Raw genomic sequence first — 8760 nt, 5'->3', positions numbered from 1 at the left:
AGAAAGAAAGAAAGAAAGAAAGAAAGAAAGAAAGAAAGAAAGAAAGAAAGAAAGAAAGAAAGAAAGAAAGAAAGAAAGAGAAAGAAAGAGAGAGAAAGGAAGGAAGGGAGAGAAAGACAGAAAGAAAGAAAGAAAGAAAGAAAGAAAGAAAGAAAGAAAGAAAGAAAGAAAGAAAGAAAGAAAGAAAGAAAGAAAGAAAGAAAGAAAGAAAGAAAGAAAGAAAGAAAGAAAGAGAGAGAGAAAGGAAGGGAGAGAAAGAAAGAAAGAGAAAGAAAGAAAGAGAGAGAAAGAAAGAAAGAAAGAAAGAAAGAAAGAAAGAAAGAAAGAAAGAAAGAAAGAAAGAGAAAGGAAGGAAGAGAAAGAAAGAGAAAGAGAAAAGGAAAGGAAAGGAAAGGAAAGGAAAAAAAGAAAAGAAAAGAAATAATTTAAAGCTATTATAAAACAAATCCCAGGCCAATCTTTACATCCTTAGTGTCAAATAGACTTTCTGTGTTCCTTTGTCAATCACCTACTGAATGGGTGTGTGTTGATGAAGGATTAACTCTGAGAACAAGGGCACGCATCATAATTGCCTGACATCCACCCCAGCGCTTAGCAGAGGCCCTGGCATGCAGGGTGCTTAATAGATACGTTGCTGTTAAGAGCCACAGGATTCTGGAGAAATAGTTACTAATGATCCCAGGTTGATGCAGGTTATTTTGAACCAGAGATGTGTAAAATTGGCCCCATGCTCATTTTTCAAGAGAGAAAAGTATTTTTTATAAGAAAATGAGCTAATTTTTTTCTTTCTGCATCTGCCTCTCTGATGGTATAATTTATGAACACATTCTAGACCTTAGGCTGAAATTGAATCGTTAAGCATGGTCAACAGTGAAGGGTAGTAACAACATTGACATTTTTGATGTCAAAATATTCCCCATTTTTTAACTGCAGTGTCAGCCAACAGTCCTTATTATACCCCATCAATAATAGTAGCAACCACAACAAAAAAAACTATAAAAATTAAATTGTGAAAACTAAATTATTTATGTGATTTCATGTGTTAGATGTATTTTGTGCCACTGAGCCTGGCTTCTTTCTAATGTCATAAGACTATTCGGAACTGTAATAATCTTCAGGGGATGTAAGATTTATCAATTCTTGCAGAATGGGATGGGAGCCAAAGGAGGAGATTAAGGGAAGCTGGTGAAATTAATCAAGTTTTGCTCTGTGTACCGGTCAAGAGAGTGCAGTAGGTTATTATGCAGGCATTTTACACAGTAGGAACACAATTTGACCACTACCATATGTTGAATTTGAAATTACATGTTAGCCTTTTCCAAAAACAATCCCATAAAAATGTCAATAATTCTGTCAACAAATGGCTTTATCCACTGAAAAGGGACTTCACATACAGAAAGAAGGAAAGTGTTGATATTCACTAGCTCACTGGGAGACATAACATTTTAATCCTGCTACACAAGCCAGACTGGCTGATCTACACACCAACAATGATGGAGAGACGGGGTGATGAGACTCCAATACATCACCGTTTTCTTCGCCGTAAAAAAAACAACGGCATCCGTCCCCTTGCGGCATGTGAATGGGCTCCAGTCAGTGGCCTTGAAATATGAGGCTTTCCTCTTCACTTGAGGCAATATTGGAGTTCTTTGGAACAGATAGAAGCCATCATTCCAGTCCTAACACAAAACAAAGGCATCATTGTAGGAGCAATTTTGAAAATGTATGAACTTCATAAAATGTTCCATTTTCCACACTGTGAGTTTGGCTTGCACAATCGAAACATCAGAACTCAGGAAAACTACCCATTAACGTCTCAACCCTTTTGCCTGAGTGTATGACACTAACAGAGAATAACGTATGGGTCCTATGCAACGGTCATCAATAATGAGACAGGAAATACATATGTCGCTTTGCATGCCATCCAACCCTGACAGCCAGGGTAGCCAGCAGGTTCAGAGATGTTTCCATGAAGCTGTGCTGCATTTACGTTTACTGCTAAAGCCGTATTTTTAACTTCCAAATGATGAGGTTTTAAAAGAGTTTCTGTTAGGTCTACAGGAAAAGCAATTGCCTTATCATATTAGTAAACAAAATGGAATATAAATGTGTTGGTTATTTTATTTTCTTTCCAAAATGAATCATTAGCTCCAAGGCACTTCAAAAGAAAATCCACATCAAAAATAAGCTGACACCATAAACTATTGTGGTGAGCACATGGATGCTAAATCTCCCAGGCTTTCCTGCGGGTTTCTAAACACAATACATGCGGACGGCTTTGAAGGAAAACCAAATTTCACTGAAAGACACTGGACTCACCATGAAATGAGTGTTTCCTAGCAGAGTTGAAAGGCCTCGAGGACTCGAATTGTTCTCAAAGATTCAGCTCATTCACTGATTCCTGATCACTTGGGGAAATGGGGTCTGACCCATTGGCCAAGTGTAAAAAGAAAGAAGCAAGTGAAGACCCGGGAAAGGCAATTTTGTGAAGTATTTTGGAATTGTTTTTCAATTGATGTTCATCATTTCCTCAACTGAACTGTGAATTTTCTGGCTGGAAGAAAGCCCTGTCTGCTTCTACAGAGATAACCACACGTTCATGCCCAGAACTGTTTTACAACTCAAGTCAGCCTGCAAATGACATAGATGTGGGGTGTGTTTGTTTGTGGGGTGTGCGTGTCTCCCACACAGCAGGGATCATGTGACTTACTTTGACCTGTGGATGCAAGCAGAGGGGGAAGGTAGAAATGACATATTTTTGTTTCCTTTTTAAAATTTGTATTTTAAAATATTTTTGGATTCATAGAGTAGTTGGAAGGATACTACAGAGATGTTCTGTGTCCCCTTTGTACAACTTCTCCCAATGGGAGCATCCTGCATGATTACAGCACAACACAAACCCAGGGAGCTGTCCCTGGTACAAGGTGTGCCTGGTTCCATGTGACCCCCTGTGCACATCTGTGCAGCCACCTCTGTGATCTACATACAGGACATTTTATCACCATTAAGATCTCCCTGGAGCTGCCTTGTGGAATTCTGTCCCCCAAAACAAGAGGTTGGAGTCCTTGCCCCCAGTAATGCTGACTATGACCTTATTTGAAAATAGGGCCCTTACGGATGTAATCAAGAGAAGACGGATGAAGTCATACGGGAGTCAGGCGGGCTCCAAATCCAATGACTGGTCTCCTCGTGAGAAGCGGGGAAGAGGCACAGAAGTCCACACCGGGGGAGGCCATGCGAAGACAGATGCAAAGGCTGGCTGGATGCATTTAGAAGCCAAGGATGCCAAGAATGTTCAGCAGCCCCTGGAAGCCGGAAGAGGGGAGAGGGATACAAATCCCCCCTAGGGCCTCAGAGGGAATGTGGCCCTGTCCACGCCTTGATTTCAGACTCATAGTTTTCAGAATGGTAAGAAGATAAATTCCGATTGTTTTAAGCCACCCAGTTTGTGATCGTGTGTTATGGTAACCCTGGAACAGGAATACTTACGTGTTTACAGTCACAACCTCCTCCCCGCTCCAACTCCACCGTCTCTAGCTCACCACAGCCACCAATCTGTTTCCTATCGCTGTCATTTTGTCATTTTGATAATGTTATATGAATTGAATTCTACAGTATAGGACCTTTTGGGTTTGGCTTCTTTTGTTCAGCATAATGCCCTTGAGATCTACCCGTAGCTTGTTGCTGTCTTTGCTGAGGCTGAGTAATACTCCTGGGTGTGGATGACCACAGCTTGCCTACCCGTCCACCGAGTGAGGGGCATTTTGGAGAGTTCCTTTTTTTTTTTTTTTTTTTTGTGCTATTACAGATAATGCTGCCATGAGTGACCATACATGGTTATTTCTGCAAATGGAAGTTTTCATTTCTCTGGAATAAATGGCCAGGAGAGCAGCTGCCAGGTCATACTGGGAAGTGTATGTTTAGTTTCTAAGGAGCTGCCTGTTCTCCGGAGTGGCCTGCACCTTTGATATCCACACCAGCAATGTGTGGATGATCCTGTTTCTCCATGTCCTTACCAGCGTCTGGTGCGATCACTCTTTTCTAATTTAGCTGTGTAATAAGAACCCATCGCATCTCTCTAACAGCGAGTAATGTTGAACATCTTTCCATGTGCTTTTCACCATCCACAGATCCTTTCTAGTGAAATGTCTGTTCATGTCTTTTGCCCATTTTCTAATTGGCTTGTTTGCTTTACTGTCACGTTTAAGTGTTCTTTACATGTCTAGATAATGATCCTTTGTCAGATACGTGGTTTGCAAATATATTCTTCCAGTCTGTGTCTTGTCTCAACAGGGTCCTTCTCTGCACATGATCTTATGGCTAACAAAGTCCTTAACAGAGCAAAGGCTTTTTTGATGAAATCCAATTTATTGATTTATTTATTTTATGGATTGTGGTTTTGGTGACATATTTGCAAACTCTAGGTCTTAAAGATTTTGCCCTATGTTATTGTCTAAATGTGTAGTTTTATGTTTTATATTTGAATCTGTGATCCATTTTTAGTTAATTTTTGTAGAAGGTGTGAGGCTGAGGTTTCTTCTTTTGCTTAGAGATATCTAATTTCTCCGTGGCTTTATGTATTTATATAATTTTACACTAAATTTAAAATAAACATCCTTTTTCCTTTTGTCTCATTTTCCTGCTGGATGCTGTTAGCAGATAACAGCCTCAGTGCACCTGCTAATAACGTTTACCTCTCCCGGGAGCTGATCTGGCACAACTCTAGGAAGCCAGCAGTCTCACAAAGCAGGAGTCTAGAAGTTGAGACAGTCTGGTGAGCTTTTCTTATCAGGAAACTACTCCTGGAACAAGGCAAGATATAAGAAAAGAAGAGATTGTTTAAAGAACAGGAAGTTAACAAGAAATCCAAGAAGCAGTTGGAACATCCTAAGAGTGCTCAGAACTGCAAGGAGGTGAAAAGGCCCCGATGCATCCTGGGCTTCCTTCCGAGGGCCACGACTGAGGGGTCCGGGACTAGTGTCAGTCACCCTGGAAGCTAAACCAATCACCTCCATTGCATTTCCAAACACCCTCTCAATATCTAACAAAACCCCCTTTTAGAAATACCTCCAGTTATATAAGAAACTGCCGATAACTACATTTCTTTAATTGCACACACACATACAGAGTTATCAAAAATGACGACATGCTAATTGAACATTTCCTATTCACCATACTTGACTGAATCTAATGTTGACTGTTTTCAAAAAGTCAACTCCACTGTCATAGGATACATGGCTAGCATTCAAAAAAAGAGACACCTGTAATCCCAGCACCTTGGGAGGCCAAGGCGGATGGATCACCTGAGGTCAGGAGTTCAAGATCAGCCTGGCCAATATGGTGAAACCTTTTCTCTACAAAAAATACAAAAATTATCTGGGCATGGTGGCAAGTGCCTGTAATCCCAGCTACTTGGGAAGCTAACGCAGGAGAATCACTTGGACCTGGGAAGCGGAGGTGAACCAAGATCGTACCACTGCACGCTAGCCTGGGTGACAGAGCAAGACTCTGTCTCAAAAAAAAAAAAAAAAAAATAGAGAGAGAGAGAAAGAGAGGCCCCAAGATATTTTTTTGTAACTCTCATTGCCTCATTTTGGAAGTATGCATCCTTCCAAAGGGATTATCTTGAAGGGCACAACCACTTTTCAGTGTATAAGTTTGGGTATGTTTCTTTAAAATCCATAAACTTTGAATCATTTTATTTTATTGAAGTGTCAACATGTAATTGAATGTGCCAGGGAAAACTCCCCTGACAGTTTTCTAAGTGCTTTCTTTCTGAGTCTCTGTTCAGCTGGAGATCCCCCACTTTATTATGTGATCTCCCTCCACGTTTTTCTCGGTCAGGAGGAGAACGTCGCGGTGCAGGGCAAAAAAAGGGGCTGGGATTTGCACAAAGACAATGGATAACACTAACCTATCTCTTCTGACTCTTTCTTGAAATCTCATTGTAAGATATAGAAAATGGTCTTCTGAAAGATAGAGACTCACAATCATTGTTTTTAAGAAGAGGACAGGAAAGAGCAGCAGTGAGGTTCTGCAGAGAGCTTCCCAGTGCTGGAGCACAGCACGTCGCTCAGATCAGCTTTCCCTGTGAGAGTAACAGAATGCAGAAGGAACCCTAAGAAGCATATTTAAAAATGATTGACTAGCAGACATGTTAGAGAGCGATGATCAAGGTAGACTATAAGCCTGTGACACAGAGGGTGTGGCCAAGCACAGCCCAGCTTTTGTCCCAAGATGTCAGCTAAACCAAGGAAAGGTGAACGGGAATTTCATGATCTCTTAAAGTTTGGAGACCTGGGAAAGTGAGGGTTTCGACAGGAAGTCATCTTCTCCTAAAGCCGGGATCAGAAAAGGCCACACCCTCAGCAGAAGAGTAAAACCCCACCCTGAAACACAGAATGGATCCACGTGCTCCAGATAAAAGGGAAAGTCGTAAAGCTAACAGAGTTCAGATACAAAACAGAATAAAGACGAAACAAAAAGCTGCAGCAAAACCCTACCTGCTGTTCCATGTTGAAATCTGCCTCCCCAAGTCAGGAGCGAGATGAGAAGGAACACCCGAGACCCCAGCATTGGCGTCAGCAGCAGGGGGTCCCGGAAAAACAAGGTGAAAAAACTAAGCAAAAGGATCGGAAGGAAAACAGCAAGGAAGATGGATATCATCTGCAGTTTTAGATCATATCATTGTGAACATAGAAATTTTAAAATAGTAGAATGAATAAGAGAATTTGGCCAATTTTCTGACAACCCAAGCAGAATGGTGGGTGGTGGGTGGGGGAGTTTGCAGCTGAAAACGCCAGTGTGGCTCTGAAAACCTGGGGCGTGCTTGTTTAGGGATTTGGGTTTGAAAACCTGGGGCGTGCTTGTTTAGGAATTTGGGGTTGAAAACCTGGGGCGTGCTTGTTTCAGGATTTGGGTTTGAGCTCCTAGTTGGAAGGAAAGATGGTGAAGAATTTTGAGAAAGGGAGTGGCATGATGTAAATGATGCCGTCTTCTTAAGGATCACTGTTTGGTCCAGGAAATGTGGGGTGTGGTCGGGAGGGCAGCTGGGGGAAGGGAGAGGGGACCAGCAACTGGCACCGGGGTGAGGGGCGAGAAGGGATCAGCTCGGGACACCTGCAGGACGTGAAGCTTGCTGGACCTCAGTGGACTGGTGTTGGGTCTGAGAGAGAAAACTCAAGAATAGTGTTTAAGTTTGTGTCTTAAATGAAAGCTCACTCAATCCCAGTGACTTGGGAGGCTGAAGCGGGAGGATCGCTGGAGCCCAGGAGTTTGAGGCTTCAGTGAGCCATGATCACACCACTGCACTCCAGCCTGGGTGACAGAGTGAGATCCTGTCTCATAATAAAATAAGTAAAATAAAATAAAATAAAAATGTAAGCAATTATGCTATTGACATAAATGTGGAAGGTTAGAGTCAGGACGTGGTTGAGGGAGCAAATACTGAGAAAGCTGCATCCTTTAAAAGGTGGCATCCACTCAAAAGCCAAGAGGCGTCACTGTGGGATAAGTTGGTGGCAGTTCCTCTTCCTTCTCAGCACGGTTTAATCGCCAGTGCATTCCCCTGGTAACTCCATGACCCTCACTTCCCTCATCCTGATTGGGGATGACTGAGACCCATGAGAAGAGAACCTTCTCTGGCCCCATCAGGACCCAACTAGGACTTGCTTCCACCTACTCACCTCTTGCCAGAGGTAAACCCAACACGCTGTTGCCCAAACCACTGCTGTGGGGCTTCATGCCCTGGGTCCCATCCCCCTCACTAAATCAAGCACATGTCTGCAGCAGCTCTCTCTCCCCCCACGCCATTAAATCTCTCCCTTTCAGTCCACTGGGGGCTCATGACCCACAGGCATCCCTCAGCTGAATCCTTCCTATCAGCATCAAAAACCCTCTATCATGTGCCAATCTTTATGTAAAGTCTCCCTGTCTATACCACGTTCCCCACCAGCTAGTGACTCCGTTCTTCTGGGGCAGGCATGGTGTGGATATCTACCAACCCTCTCGACTGTGTGTAGAGTCAGGGCTCTCAGAAAAACAGAACTGGTGGGAGCCATACCTTTATCTAGGGTGAGATTTACCTTAAGGAAATGGCCCATATGACTACAGAGGCTGAAAATCTCCACAAATTACCGTCCACCGTGAGAGGCCCCGAAATCTACCATCCCCCGTGAGAGGCCTCAGAATCTACCATCCCCCGTGAGAGGCCTCAGAATCTACCGTCCACCGTGAGAGGCCTCAGAATCTACCATCCCCCGTGAGAGGCCTCAGAATCTACCGTCCCCCGTGAGAGGCCTCAGAATCTACCGTCCCCCGTGAGAGGCCCCGAAATCTACCGTCCACCGTGAGAGGCCCCGAAATCTACCATCCCCCGTGAGAGGCCTCAGAATCTACCATCCCCCGTGAGAGGCCTCAGAATCTACCGTCCACCGTGAGAGGCCTCAGAATCTACCATCCCCCGTGAGAGGCCTCAGAATCTACCATCCCCGTGAGAGGCCTCAGAATCTACCATCCCCCGTGAGAGGCCTCAGAATCTACCATCCCGTGAGAGGCCTCAGAATCTACCGTCCCCCGTGAGAGGCCTCAGAATCTACCGTCCCCCGTGAGAGGCCTCAGAATCTACCGTCCCCCGTGAGAGGCCTCAGAATCTACCGTCCCCCGTGAGAGGCCTCAGAATCTACCATCCCTCATGAGAGGCCTCAGAATCTACCGTCCACCGTGAGAGGCCTCAGAATCTACCATCCCCCATGAGAGGCC

At 43.9% G+C, this 8760-nt stretch overlaps 1 long non-coding RNA gene across 3 annotated transcripts; it reads right to left on the bottom strand.

Annotated features, from left to right (window-relative positions):
- Positions 1 to 339: 339 nt before the first annotated feature.
- On the bottom strand, positions 340 to 6723 carry LOC107130785 (uncharacterized). 3 transcript variants are annotated; one of them, XR_012417209.1, is made up of 5 exons: positions 6504 to 6723; positions 5915 to 6088; positions 4695 to 4802; positions 3116 to 3305; positions 340 to 1679 (listed from the first exon to the last, which is right to left on the bottom strand). It is a non-coding gene; the product is annotated as an uncharacterized lncRNA (long non-coding RNA). The 3 variants fall into 3 exon arrangements; XR_001493382.4 differs by having other exon boundaries at positions 5989 to 6088; XR_012417210.1 differs by lacking the exon at positions 3116 to 3305 and having other exon boundaries at positions 5989 to 6088.
- Between the last annotated feature and the right edge of the window lie 2037 nt (positions 6724 to 8760).

The sequence above is a fragment of the Macaca fascicularis genome, chromosome 9 (assembly GCF_037993035.2).
Source record: "Macaca fascicularis isolate 582-1 chromosome 9, T2T-MFA8v1.1".
In the NCBI taxonomy this organism is placed as follows: Eukaryota; Metazoa; Chordata; class Mammalia; order Primates; family Cercopithecidae; genus Macaca; species Macaca fascicularis.
Note: the sequence above shows the minus strand (reverse complement) of the source record. Positions and strands in the feature narration are given on the sequence as shown.